We start from the raw sequence: 13,584 nt of genomic DNA on the forward strand, positions 1-13,584 counted from the left end.
TTTCTCAGCAAAGGAGCAAATTTGGATAGGAGACAGAACTATGGACGACATCAGCACATAGGCAGTCATGGGAGTCAATGTCACACCTAGAAGATGAGGAGTGAAGATGGGAGAAGACCGTAGGCAGAACCCTATAGATTGCAATGTTTCAAGTTAGGCAGAGAAAGAGGAAGGGGCAGAAATAACTGGAAAAAAAGGTCAGAGAAACAGGAGAAATGATAGAGCTTAGTTTGCGTAAGCTAAGAGAGGGCAAACTTAAGAAGGAAGAGGTCCACATAGCAGAGGTTAACAACATTGAAACCTGAAAGAAGACATTATATTTGGCTATTGAGGGCCCACTGGTGACTCTGACACAGCAAATGCAGTGGAATATTGGGAGTGGAAAGTCGATTGCAATGTGTCATAAGGAAGTTCCTAAAGTCTGTATATGTGGAAAAGTGTTGCCTCTGGGAAAATGTGCTTCAAAAATCCAGCAGAATAAGGTGCAGGAGTTTTACTCTGTTGAATGCAGAGATCGCCATGGTTGTGGGGGGTAGTGGTGAAGAGGTGGAAGTGTCCTGTGCACTGGGCCGTGGAATTTATGCAATGACGCTGGGGGCTGAGGATGGGGGGAACCACATCAAAGCTTAGATAGCAAAGCTGATTATAAATAATTCCATACACCACCCCACCAAGATCCCAAAGTATTTCAGTCTGTCCTAAGAGTTCCAATGCCCAAACCACAAAATAGCCCAGGGACGTCATGGCAATCTGAGGTCAGGTACAAATGAGATTAGCCTATGGGCCACTCTATTCCTGCTCCTATTTACTGACCCCAAGTCTCCCCAGTAACATCAAATCCGTCTAATATCAGTGAAGTAGGTTCCATCTGGGAATGTTTAGATGTTTTAGCGATAGCCTTAGGCTGAGATAGATGGTAATATCTACTGAAATGAGATTCACTGTCACAGGAAATTCCAATGGCCGTGCTTGCAGGGGCCCCACGTTTTCAAGCTGGAACAAGTATGTGATAACTATGTGAACAAATTAGGCACATCACCCAGATAATATATAGATAGTCAAGATCATGTTGGTTGTTTTCCAACCTGAACCTCCACCTTTAGGCATGCTGGTTGGTAAGACTCTCTGGTGAATCACAATTCATGGTCTACTGATCTGCTATTAATACAATTTCTGTTGCCTTTTGAGCTTTTAGCCCCACATGTGTAATTCCTCCAAGAAATGCAGTCTGCTATCTGAAAGGTCTCTCAATGCCACTGCATCAATGCAAACCAGACTACACTGAGATGAACAAAGGGAATTTAACTTTCATAAGTTGGTTTTAAAAATGCATTTACTTTGACTGCACTGAAAGAATCTAAAAAAAGATGAAAAGCATCTTTAGCATGCCAAAAACATCTGGTTTCATATTTTCAGACCAAAAGGAAATTGCATGAAGACTAAAATCTTATGTTTTGATTTATATTATTATTGGAAGGCTGAGAAGCTGCCAGTCACCAAGTAAAATTTTATGATGATAAATAAATAAGGAAAACAATCTGACAAAACATGTTGTGGAACAAAGCTGCATTTCAAGTTTAATTAACTGATAACAATGTTTATGATGGAAGAACTGTGCCACCAATTATACAGTTAGTAAATGTATGTGCCCAATAAGAAGACAAGCCCATAAAACCATATAACACAGGTTTCTTCTTCAACACAGGATTTCAGTCTATCCAAGCAAAGTTTTGCTTCAGGTAGTAAATCAGGCATCAATTAAGACCCTTTCTGAACATGTGCGTGAGTTGCTGTCTTAGAGGTACATTTTAAATTGAACAATATAGTAGGAGCGATGTTTTCCTAATAAGCTGAGTGATGGTGTCTTCCGTAAGTGACAGGCACTGGTGCAGCGGAAATATAGCAGTCAGGGAAGAAAGCAGAAAAAAAATAGCAAAAAAGAAAAATGAATGTTTTCATCTTTTTAGCACTATGCTTTTCCCTCCCCCCAAACGTCAGGCACAATTCTAACAAAGTGTTCCTGTAAGAAGGCTTCCCCATAGCCTGCCGACGAGCAGTGGGCTGGAGGGAGGTGCTTTCCTTAACCGGGATAGGAGAACCCAGTCTCTCTTCTGTGCCGAATGTTGCATTTCAAAGCGCTGCATACTCAGTTGTTGCAATTCAAAGAATTAGGATCACAGCATTGTTTGTTCCCAGAGTAAACTGTTTGCTTTCAGTTTACCACTCAGACTATCTCATGCGATGTTTTAGCATTTATTATATTTTTAGAAAGAAACCTTTCTTCGCAGATCTGATAAGTTGATTTACTCAAAGTACTAAAAGAGATAAACCCAGGCTGATATGTACAAGAGTTTATGTCCAATCTTCCTCGGCTTTTGGAATGATGGACTATATTACCAGATTTAGAAAATATTGAACTCCCTTGACTCCTGGCCCATTAACCATGCTGCTCACACCCCAACACAATCCTTTCAATGGCAATAACTGTCACTATGCTTTTGGTCTCTCTGACAGTAAGCACCACACACAAATAAGATCCGTTAGCACATTAAGCAAATATTCCAAATATTATGTAGTTTCCCAATGGATGCCTAATGGAATTGAAAATACATACATATCTGATATTAAGGGGACTTGTATTCAATCAAATGCTTTTGTTGGTAAAACTCAATATTCTGCAGGCAGACAGAAGGCTCGTAGAATGCAGAACAGTTGTGGAAAATTCCTGGAACTTTAAGCTTAGATATATTTGCCATGAAAAACATTCTGAAGTGCCTTTGTTGGTTCAAGAGGAAGCACAAAACATTTGGAATTTTGGTTTCCCTAGAATCCGTCTGAATTTGTGCATGGCAATTTCCTGTGTGATTTTTATTTTCTTTCCTCCAGTGGCATTCTCTCAGGAGTTAATTTCATGCTACTTCTCTCTGCTTATTAGAATCATCAGCAATCAATTCAATTGTTTGGTCAGCTAATTTTTGTTTCTCTTTTTTAGGTGTATGTGGTAATCGTCACCCTTTTATTAATGAGATGCACTCTTCCATATGCGGGAGGCTGTGTTGGTTCATTTCATCATGTCTGTCTACGTGCATATATGTGCGTGGAAAAGTTAACATCCTGTCTTCAACGCTGTTGGGAATTACTACTGGCATGTTTTGACTCATTATCTTGAATCTTAATCAGCTGATGAAAAAAAAATTAGTTTCATCAGCTGATGAAGGCTCAGGGTAATGAGTCAAAACATCCTGATAGAGCTTCTCAGCAGCCAGAAATGGGACTTGAGCGCCCCACCTGACACAGCTGTCTCTCAACACTGTCCAGCAAGTGATTTAGCCAGTCTCCGTAACAAGCACAACGTAACAACCACAATCTGGTTCAAGGAAGGGATTGGCAGATCATGAGCTCTATCATCACCGAGGAAGATGAGTTGAACTTTTATTATTTTCTCTTATAGTAAATATATGTAACGTAAAATTTACCATATTAGCTATTTTTAAATTTACAGTTCAGTGGCATTAAGAACATTGTCATGCAACTGTCACCACTGTCCATCTCCAGTATGTTTTCACCTTTCCAAATTGAAATTCTGTCCCACTACTAAATAAATCTCCATTTTCCCCAGCTGCCAGCCCCTAGCAACTAGTTTCTACTTTCTATGAATTTGAATATTATTCCAAGTACTTCGCATAAGTGGAATCATACAATCTTTGTCCTTTTGTGACTAGTTTATTTCAGTTAGCACAAGGCTTTCAAGGATCACCCCTGTTGCAGCATGTGTTAAAATTCTCTCCCTTTTTAAGGCTGAATAATATTCCATTGCATGTATAGGTCACGCTTTGTTCATCCATTCATCCATGGGTGGACACTTGGGTTGATCCCAACTTTTGTCTTTTGCGAATAATGCTGCTATGAATGTGGGTGTACAAATATCTGTTCAAGTCCCTGTTCTTAATTGTTTTGAGTATATATATCCAGAAGTGGCATTACTGAGTCATATTCTATTTTTAATTCTTTGAAGAACTGTATACTTTTATTTTTAAAGCAATGGTAGCTACCAAACCTGGAGACCATCTGAAGGTTTCTGCAGAGTGCATGGCCTTTGATGCTCCTGTGCTTCACAGGCTTCCTTCCCCTTAGGGAGAAAGTATAACCCATGTCACAAAACTGTAGTGTGTGATGGCTTCTTGCTATTCATAATCAGAAAACCTGATGAAAGAAAAACCAACTGGTAGCCATGAATTTTCAAGAAAAATGAAAAGGAAAAAGTATCTTCACCAAAATCTATGCCAAAATTTAAAACATTGTGCTTTTTAAAATATTTTCTTAAACAATTAATAATCAACGGTGTATATGTGGTTTAAAGTGATGTACTGAAAAGTATACTATAAAGGTGTTTCTTTCGAAGGAAGTACATTAGAGACCGAACTGTTCCCACCAATACTGCATTTTCTCATTCTCATTTGTGACTGTCACCATTTCTTCCTTTGTCTCATGGTTCTTTTCCAAATTGTCCCTTTATTTAGGTCAAATATCCTTGGTTCAGTAGCACAACCAGAAACCTACTCCACAGAAAGATGAAATAAATGAGAACACAGTGGAACTTCACTTACACAGCTAGGGAAATCTCAAGAATAAGCACTGTAAAAAAAGTAAGAGAGTAGTTGTCACGTTGAAGTAAAAAAGATACCAATGAGTTCTTAGAAAATTTGAAATGGTGGGATAGAAGGCCGATGCTTGGGGAAATGCCTATCATTTCTTTTAAGTTACAAATACTAGTTCTTGAATTGTCAAAGATAGAGTGGCATTTGGCCTTGCAGGCTGCAACATTTTTGAACCTGAGGGACTTTAATGAACACCAGCCTCCTCCTTCCACAGTTGAGCACCCGGAGACCTTGGGGTCACATAGGTGGTAGCTGTAGAACTACAGAGAGGAGGGGGCGAGACGATTTAAAAGCCTACCTAAAGAATGAATTGTTTTTCATTCATTAGCATGCCAAAAATTACCTTTGCAGGCACTTTCATATTTTGCCCTTCATGATCCTGCCTAAAGTGCTTGGCGTTTTCTCTGCTCCTATTGCTCCTTCCATGTGCGACACCACGCTACGTCTAAGCCCTTCAGAATTCTACCCACCGGAGACAGACGCCTCCATGGTACATTTTCAGTTCTTCCTAATTGACTATTTTCTCTCTCCATTGCATTTCTATGACGCTTCATTTTATGTTATTGAATTAATATTTCACTCAAATTATTTAAACCCCAATACTAGTTATTCTCTGAGGGGATCACAGTTTGAAACACACTTACTTTTAGAGCTCCAGACAGGCATCGTTGTTTTTTAGTGGGCATTTGATGAATGGAAACAAATATTTTAAAAAGAAGCCAATGAGAAAGACATTGAGAATTATAAATATCCCTCAATCCTCTAATATAATATGAAGAAAATGAAAGCTTCCTCCAGATTATTTGAATGTATTACTAAGTTACATTTTATGAAGAAAAAATTCAATTTTTACAACAAAGGTTATGAACTCTACTTGCCCCCAAGTCCTTATGACATTTACTTTCTCTGTAAGAATAATGGTATCTTTATCCTTCTAGAACATAAATGACTTTAGAACCTCCCTCAGGCTTCAAACATGAACTGCTCAGTGAGGCCCTCTGCCTTGCCCCCACTTCATTACCTCTCTTCCCTTGTATAGCATTGTATCCACTTCTGCCTAGTTCCCTTTTATATTTTTGGTTTTATGTAAATGAAGGATAGGGTTTCTTTTTCTGTTTTGTTTACAGCTATATCCCATCATAAGCGTTCAATAAATATGACTGAATGAATGAGTGAACATCTTCCATTCATTCCTCTTTTATATTTCAATACTCACCATGGATGATGTGTTTTCTGCATAAAATTTGCCAAACTAGTCCCTTCTCCATCTCTAAAGCATTGCCACTCTTGTACTAGTGAAACTATTTTCTGTTTGGCTACTGTATTCCTTAAAATATTTCTTTAGCAAAAACACTTGAATTGCTTTTTTCTTTCTTTCTTTCTTTTTTTTTTTTTTTTTTTTTAGTTTCAGGTGTACAAAACAATGTAATAGTTAGACATTTACACCCCTCACAAAGTGATAACCCCCCTCCCCAATCTACTACCCCTCTCACATCGTGTATACCGGTAGCTGGTACAATTCCATTGACTCTATTCCCTATGCTGTACTCCACATCCTGTGACCATATATATATATATATATATATATATATATATATATATATATATATATATATATATATAATTATAGTTGACATTCACTATTATTCAGCGTCAGCTTTAGGTATGCAGTACAGTGGTCAGACATCTACACAGCCTATGAAGTGATCTCCCTAATAAGACAAGTGCCCATCTGACACCCTACAAAATCTTTACAACATTATTGATTATATTCCCCAAACTCTTTCATATCCTCATGGCAATATTGTGGCTACCAATTAGTGCTTTCAGGTTACTTTTAAATCTAATTAAAATGGATTTTTTGAGTGTGTTTTAAGGTCCTTTCCCTCCAGCACCCATCAGGTCATACCAAAAAGATTGTAAACCATATGGTCAACTGGAAACAATTTTAGGCCTTGGATTAAAGTTTGAAACATAACATGGGACAGCATACTGAGCAAGGTGCAAAATTCTTAAAGATTCAGTTAGTAAAGCATCATCTGTTTCTCCAAAGGTGAGGCCGTGGCAGTCTTTTCACAATGCTGAAAGTCCTTCAGACCTGATCAGTGTGTGTGTGCGTGTGCGTGTGTGCGTGCGTATGTGTGTTTGTGTGTGCATGCTCACGCAAACAAAATCATTCTCTCTACCACCATCAGTGCCCAGCCATTGAGTCTCTCTTTCGCCACATGCTGTCTGAGTATATTTTTGAGAAGTATAGTACAAAACATGGGTTGCCTTCATTGGTCATCTGGAAGCTTGGAAACAAGAGATGTACGACTGTGCATGAAGGGCATATTGAATAAACAGATAGTCCCAATCAACTGAATCAACAGTCACAGATAAAGGGGCTTTCCAAGTTGCAAGAAAAATCAGAGTTCTGGGATTTGCATCAAATTTGTATATTTCTTGGCTGGTTTGGCCATTGTTTAATTTAATGGTACATTCTAGTTTTAAAAAGTTCTAAAATTTTTTCCCTTTTCTGAATTCATTCTCCAAAAATCATATAGTTCAATTTAGTGACATAGACTTCAATCTTTGGCAAAAGCCTTTAATTTTTCTGATGGTGTATGGGGGGAGAAGCACTATCTGAATTTCCATGGTGTATTTTTTTTAAACTTTTTTCTTCTGAAGGGAAACGTCTCAACTCTGAAACTCTCAAAGTTTATTTTTGGTATAATTTCTTTTTCCTACCCCAAATGGTTATGCTATTTTATTATTATTATCAGATGAAGAAGATGGTACATCCCTTCTCATTTTGAACATTAAAAAGAAGAAAATCTGTCCATAGAGCCTGGGTACATGGGATGGGACCATTATCTCTCTTAGTTCAATTAAATTCATATGCTTACTTATTCTTAATAATACACCGCACACAGTGTTGTGTGTTTGAAGAAGTACTGAGCAACCTGCATGTTATTTCTTCTTTCTCCTAAAAAATAGTTGCTACCCACCCTATATATTCATTAATAGTACCATACAATGAATCAAGAGTTTGAGAGTATCTTAGTGCTTTTTCACTTACTAGTAAAATATCATTAATATTATATCTTATTAAGTCTAAAAGATATGATGAACTCATGTACAGATACTTTAGTTTCTTCTTCTTTGTAATTCATTACAATCCCATAAAAATTTCATTCACACTCCATCTTAATGTAGCCTGGCTACAATGTTAATAATATTAACTTTGATTTATGACAAATAAGTTTTGTATTGGGTAAGATGCTGTCAGTCAGACCATCAGTACTGCTAAAACTCAAGAGTTTATTTTCAATTAAAGTAGTCTCTGATGATTCTGCACATATCTCAGACAATCTAATCTTATTTTATTGAACAAGTTGAATAAATATTGATCTCATTCACAAGGTTCTGGGATTTCTACATATTTATTGTTTAAATAATTTGATTTTGAATTTGCACACTTTGTTAAAAAATGATTTGGGAGCTCATCCATTAAAATATGTCTCCTTGAAATTTCATGGTAACTTCTAGAATCACCAAAAACTTCCTCTATACTTAGATGACATTTACTTATCATGCCTTTCTTAACCACACATTCTGTTTCCTGAGAAATAATTATCAATTCCAAGCAAAGTCTTCTATTGTGACCACAATTTAAGTGAGCAGACAATAATTTGTCAGCAATAATTATGTCATAAAAAGGAACATTGGCTCCAATACTTTAATGTTTTAAATGTATTTTATTTTACATGTTTTTCTGAAAATTTCCAGAGTTGTTTTCTGGAAACTGGAAATTCCTTATGCAGAAAGAAATCCTTCTCTGCAAATGAATTTTTGGTGGGGAACAATCTGCCTAATAACAACACACATAATCTTTATAATGCTGTAAACCAATCACCAAAAATCAGAAACACAAGATTCTTTAAAACTTTAAAAAACAAAATTTTAAAAAGGATTTGCCTTAATTTTTTTTACTTCAAAAGTACATTTTCCTTGACATAAATTTTTATGAAATCTGATATGCATTTTTACAATTCTAATCATGCAGAGGAACCTGATGTGCAGATACATTTCTTTGTCTAATGATATTTTCACCTCACACAAATTAATTATTATGATGATAAAATGCTCTGTTTTTTCTATACTACTTCCATTAGCATCATGTCTTGACTCTCCTGGTGAACTATTAGAGATCTTTGTGGGGGGAAAAAAGACAACACCTAATTTTTAGTTGGCAAAGTTTTCAAATAATAAAAATAGAAGGAAAAAAGCCTCAAAGAATCAAGCCTGAATATGGAGCCATTGGAGATGAGCACCAAATCATGTGCCTCAAACAATGAAGACCTTCGCAAGCATCAATATGAACAGAAAAGTGTGTGCAAGAGGTTGAATCTGAAATCAATTAAGAGGAGATGAAAAAGTTGTAGCTTTATCATGAGCTCTCAGTTTTACCTAAGTGCTCATAATTTTTCTTTGCTTTCAATTTGTTTTTATGAACAATATATATTTGTACCAGAAGATAATAATAGAACCATGACACCTTTATATCTATATATAAAGTTTTATCATTTACCTATGTTCCTACTCTCTGAAAAGTTAGCAGATGTCCCTGTATCCTCTATGTGAGACTTAGGTCCATGTGGACCCTGTATGCCTACAATGTGAACTAATGTGCAGTTCTCTCCAAATGACATGTTCTGCCTCTTGATCTTAGCTCTCTGCCTTTATTTACCTAGATGTCATTGTCACCACCTCCAGATAGCTTTCCTTAATGCTCCATCTACCCATCCCTGGAGGAAGACACACTCAGAGGAAGGGGAGTGGGGAATGGCACCGCTTCCCCTCCCCAATTCCATGATCCTAGAATTCTAAGCCTAGATTTTCATGGACCCATAAGGAATGGGGATGCTCTCAACCAGATGGCATATTCAAACTTTTAAACAGTATTGGTTTGGACTAGGATTCAATACAATGAGCAAAGCATTCCAGAATCAGAAAAGGAGCATTTGAAAGTATGGTTGAAGCAGGGACTGAAACACACAGTAGTCTCCTATTTCTAACCCAGTGTGTTGACAGTCTTCAAAGAACCAGATGCTTATCGCACAGTTTATATAAATTGTACTTGGGGCATCATCAGGAAACCTTAGTCAGTGTGTGTTCTGTATTGTGAGATTAAGGTGGAGAAATTGATTCTGTAACTTGGGTCCCTTAGCCCTTGAGGTTTGGGGGCATTGAAAGCCAGAGGCAGTCAGTAGAATTTATGAGAGCCACCTCTTTCTACAAGGTATTGCCACTGGTTATGGGCAAGAACGTGGAAAGGGTAGAAAACTTGTACCAGATTTTGTGGTTACACTTTAAGGAAGGTGGAACCAGGCCATGGTCCGGATAATTCTTAGGTATAGTTTATTGGTCTTCGCAGGTAAAAAGCAGTAAAAACTAAATTCCTTTTAATAACTCTCTAGAGCCTTTGTATGATGCGATTTTTATCAGTTGCTCTAATTTGTCTGAAATGAAAGATCACCTTGCAGTGAGTGAGCGCTCTTTTTCAGTGAGCCAGGGAACCCTTTACTGGATTTAGACCATCTGCTGGCATCCACCATGCTTAACTTCTCCCTGAAAGAGATTTGGATTAGAAAATATGGCTTAAGTTCCATGAGGGATAAATTTTCTTAGAAAAACACAACAGATAATACATACTCCATTGTACTGATGTTTTGTTTCACTGGTCAGACCCCCAAGCTTCAGATGGTCCAACCCCTGTGATAGTTTTATGTTCCTCATCCTTGGTGCCATGCCCTGCCCCAAGCCATCAAGCACACAAACCAACCCATGCCCATGGAAGTCATGTCACCACAAGTCACAGTTTTGAATGCTCCACTGTGCCATAGTGATTTTTACAGCAAGGATCTCAGAAAATGACCTATTTTTGGTGAACACTTCAGTTTATTGTAATCATTTTCCATTTTGGTTGACTAACTCATATATATATATATATATATATATATATATATATATATATATATGAGTTGACATATATATACATACAAGTATATATATAGTATATATACTAGTATATATATAGTATATATACTATATATAGTATATATACACTATATATAGTATATATAGTATATATACTAGTATATGTATACTAGTATATATAGTATATATGTATATATGTGTATATATATACATATATATATATATATATATATATATATACACTCAGATATATATATATATATATATATATGTCTGTTCCCACCCAATCTACAGAATAATCTCCATATGAGAAAACAGACATTGTATTTTTGGTATGCTAATTGGTAATTATATGGTTCCTTTCTTCTGCCTCTTCACATTCTTTCAGCATAACACTCAAGGACTAAGCAGAGATCATAGAGGTAGGCACTTAAAATGTTTTCTGACCGACAGCCATCCCAGAGCAAACACATTCATTTGACAATGCCACTTTGTATGATGCCCTTTCCCTTTCCATCCAGACACCTAAACTCTGCTCCATGTTGTGGGGACAGAGTCAGGAGTGCAGTTTCCAGGCTCTCACCCTCACGTGGAAAGGTGCTCAATTGGGTAGTAAATGGCCATCAACTGTGATTGGATGGCCATCAACTGTGGCCAGTTGGCTGTCAGCTGTAACCAGTGGGCCATTGGCCACTAATATAACTGCTGTGGCTACGCTAGCAGAAAAAATCGGGGCTAGCAAGAAGATGGTGGCTGGCAAGTGCAGATTGCAGTTAGGGTGGCGGGTTGCGGACAGTGAGGCTCCTGCTTCCTGTGTCTCCAACCCAGCTGCTAGTGAGACTATAGTGGTGTGACTTCCCTATCTATGGCTCCGTGAGTGTTCCTTTTTGGCCTCACCCTATCCTGCATTCTTATGTGGGGAGCGGGACAGGAGACCCCGCATGACACCCTGCATGACACATGTTTTAAATTTCATAAGCTCTGTCTGTGCACTGCAACCCGTTCCTGACCATGAGACTTTATCATAAGACTATTGTCTCCTTAACTATGGGGCATATCGCCTGATTTTATTTTTATGAATACTGCGGGGCACTAGGTGACTAAATAGGAGTGGGGGCTGTCGATTTGGGGAGCTCTTGCCTGAGCTTCAGTGTGTCAGAGAATCTTAATCAGAAGGTTCTGATGGATCTAAAATGAGATCAGGGTCACAGGGCTGGTCTCAGAAAAATCCTGTTAAACTGTGCCTTTTTCCCCATTGAAGACCTCATCCTTGGGACTCAGGAGGACAGTGTCCTCCTGCCTTGACACTGTCCCACCCACCGTGGGGTGCTCTTTTGGCAACACCTGCAAGATTGCCTTTGTAGCCTCCTTCCCCCGTTGCTTCAACCAAGTTTCACTTGATCAACTCCAGTCCTACCAAGAGCAATCACTCTGTCACTCTGTTACAAAATGCACACTCACTCCCATGAAAGAGGCTCAGTTACTCCAAGTGATTCTCCTTGCTCAGGCCTTGCAGAACGACCCTTGCACCTTAGAGAGGTTGTAACTGCACAAGGGTCCACAGGACACTGGACTCAATCCAGGGCGCTCTGTGCCCAGGGTGTAACTGGTGGGTTGGGGAAAGAAGTAGACACTTCCAGCTACTCCTGACTGGGGTGCCGCTGTCAGAAATTCAGAAGTGCAGAGTATGGAGAGAATAACTGCTGGGAAACCAAGGTCAGTAACTGACCCATGGGCTTTGACACAATTAGCCAGGGGAAAGAGATTTCAGATGTGCGGCAACTCCTGGAGTACAGCTGTTGCCCTTGACACAAGAGGAAGCTGTTTTGTGGCTGGGCTGACTGATACTGCTCAATGCCGCTCTAGCGAAGAAGCCCAGCAGCCTGCATGCTAACCACACCATTTTGAAGAGAAAATATTTAGTTCCTTCCACGTTTCCATTACTCAATGTTTCTGAAAATGGCCTAGAATAACGTCTAGCCACGCCTAGGCTAGAAGTCCAGAGAGCTGGGTTTAGTTCTGCTGATTTTTATTCAATCAGAGTATTCTCTCCAGGCTTCAACTGCCTCATCCTTAAAATGTGGGTAATACTAATATCTGCCCAACTACACTCATGGGGCCAGGGGAGACCTAAGTGAGATGAAAGAGGCAAAACATATTAAAAAGGAAAGATGATATGAAACTGCTTGTATTCGGGTTGTGTTTAAACAGTTATGTTCAAGGATCTGCATTTGCACAGGATCAAAAGGAATATGAAAATTGGTTTAACTACAGCATGATTAAGACAAATCATCTGAGAAGAAATGGAATGGAAGTTTAGGTTGAACGATTTATATATTGCCATAACTCTTTATTTTATTTTGCTGACTTTATGAATTAAACTAAGCATTTAAGATGATAAATGACATGAAACTTCTTTTTTTCCTATTAGTTTGTTTAAGGAACAAACTGGATATTTCTGACATGATCAGTTAGGTACTTTTTGATGACAAAATCTGATCAGTTATGATTTATAACTGACCATAAGATTGTTTTTAATCACCAGAGATGTTTTTACATTTGAGTTTTCAATTTAAGAAAAAGTTTCCATTAAGTCACAGATAGTTGAAAAATTTACATATTAAAACAGTTACAATTATAATTCAGACTAAAAAGTAAAGTGTTTCAGTTATAGATATGACAATTTTATTTGCAAATTTTTATTGGTGAATCTTTTGTTTTATAAACTATCATTAACTTCAGAGATTTTTTTTTTCTTTTTAGTGCATAAAACAATGTGAGTTCTCAGAGAAATACTGCAATCACTAGAGTTTCCAATACACATATAACTTATCTGAATAGGATTCTACTCAAACTAAAATTACTGGTGATAAAACAGCTGGACTGATATTAAAAGAGCTAATTTATGGTTTCATTGAAATCATTGTAAACTAAATTTAAATTC

This window comes from Rhinolophus sinicus, chromosome 2, assembly GCF_057876585.1.
Source record: "Rhinolophus sinicus isolate RSI-liver-muscle chromosome 2, RSI-T2T, whole genome shotgun sequence".
NCBI classification, from domain to species: Eukaryota; Metazoa; Chordata; class Mammalia; order Chiroptera; family Rhinolophidae; genus Rhinolophus; species Rhinolophus sinicus.